Here is a 2,000-nt window from a genome sequence, read left to right as displayed (position 1 = left end):
GGCACATTATCATTAAAGTGTCAAAGTTAAAGACAAGAAGAGAATCTTAAAAGCAGAAGGAAAAACAACTTGCTATGTACAAGGGAACCCCTATAACACTTGGCAGAAACTGTGCAGGCCAGATGGGAGTAGCATGATATATTCAATGGGCTGAAAGAACAAACTTCCAAGCAAGAATACTCTACCTAGGATATCGGTCATTCAGATTTGAAGACGAGATAGAGTTTTCTAGTCAAGCAAAAGCTAAAGGTCTTATAAGAAATGTTAAAGTGACTTCTTTAATCTAAAACTAAAGGGCACAAATTAGTAATAGCAAAACATACAAAAATATAATTCTCTCTGGTGAAGGTAAATATACAGTAAAATTCAGAATAACCTAATGTTGTAGAGGTGGTAGGTTGATCACTTATAAAGCTAGTATAAAGGTTAAAACACTAAAGTTGTAAAAAACAAAACAACTATAACTACAATAATATGTTAAGCGATACGCAAGATAAAAGATATAAATGTGACATCAAAAACATAAATTGTGGAGGGAGTAAAAATGTAGAGCTTTAGAATTCGTTCAAATTTAAGTTGTTATTAACTTAAAACAGACTATTCTAAATATAAGTTGTTTTACGTAAATCTCATAAAGCAAATCTATAAAGCAAAAACCTATAGTAGATATGCAACAAATAGAAAGAAGGAATCTAAGCATACGGCTATAGAAAAACCATAAAATCACAAAGAGAGAACAAGAAAAAGAAACAGGAATTAAAAAACAGCCAGAAAACACTTAATATAATGGCAATAAGTATATATCTATTAAAAATTACTTTAAAGGTAAATAGACTAAATGCTCCAATCAAAAGATGATGACTAAATAGATTTTTTTAAAAAGACCCCTTTATATACTGCATACAAGAAGCTCACTTAAGATGAAAGACACACAGACAGGTAGTAAAGGGATGGAAAAAGATATTCGATGCAAATGGAAAACAAAAGCTATACTTATATAAAACAAAAATTTTAAGACAATGACTGCAGTAAGAGACAAAGAAGGTCATTATATAATGAGAACTGGGCCAATCCTACAAGAAATTATAAACATTTGTAAACATTTATGCACCCAGCATAGGAGTGCCTAAATATATAAAGAAACATTAACAGACCTAAACGGAAAAACAGACAAAAATACAGTAATAGTAGGGGACTTTGATACTCCACTTTTGCCAAGGGATAGATCATCCACAGAAAATCAATAAGAAAACATTGGCCTTAACTGACTAGTTAAATCACATGGACTTAACGGACATACAGAACAGTCCATCCAAATGCAACAGAATACACATTTATCTTAAATGTACATGAAACATTCTCCAGGATAAATCATATGTCAGGCCTCACAATAAGTCTTAATATATTTAAGAAGACTGAAATAACATCAAGCATTTTTTCTGACCACAATAATATGAAACTAGAAATCAGTTATAAGAAAACTGGAAATCACAAATATGTGGAGATTAAATAACATGCAACTGAAGAACAAATGTATCACAGAAGAAATCAAAAGAACAATTTAAAAATTCTTTGACACAAATGAGAATAGAAATACAATATACCAAAACTCATGGGATGAAGCAAAGCAGTTCTGAGAGAAGTTCATAGAAATAAATGCCTACCTCAAGAAACAAACAACCTCAAATAAGCAACCTAATTATACACAAGGAACTAGAAAATGAAACACAATGAAGCTCAAGCTTAGTAGAAGGAAGGAAATAAAGGTCAGAGTAGAAATAAATGAAACAGAAACTAAAAAGAGAATAGAAAAGATCAACAAAACTAAGATGGTTCTTTGAAAAGATAAACAAAATAGACAAACTTTTAGCTAGATTCACCAAGAGAAAAAGAAAGGACTCAAATAAAATCAGAAATAAAAAGATGTTACAACTGATACCACAGAAATACTAAGGATTAAAAGAGACTACCAAGAACAATTTTTTTGTGAACAAATTGGA

At 30.6% G+C, this 2,000-nt stretch overlaps 1 protein-coding gene across 1 annotated transcript in view; it reads right to left on the bottom strand.

The window, feature by feature from the left end:
• Positions 1-2,000, bottom strand: part of FBXL2 (F-box and leucine rich repeat protein 2) — a 71,105-nt gene that overhangs the window by 37,972 nt on the left and 31,133 nt on the right. The gene's annotated exons all lie outside the window — the stretch shown is intronic.

Source organism: Pteropus vampyrus, unplaced genomic scaffold (assembly GCF_000151845.1).
Source record: "Pteropus vampyrus isolate Shadow unplaced genomic scaffold, Pvam_2.0 Scaffold1, whole genome shotgun sequence".
In the NCBI taxonomy this organism is placed as follows: domain Eukaryota; kingdom Metazoa; phylum Chordata; class Mammalia; order Chiroptera; family Pteropodidae; genus Pteropus; species Pteropus vampyrus.
The sequence above is the reverse complement of the archived record's forward strand: the minus strand, read 5'-3'. Positions and strand labels throughout refer to the sequence as shown.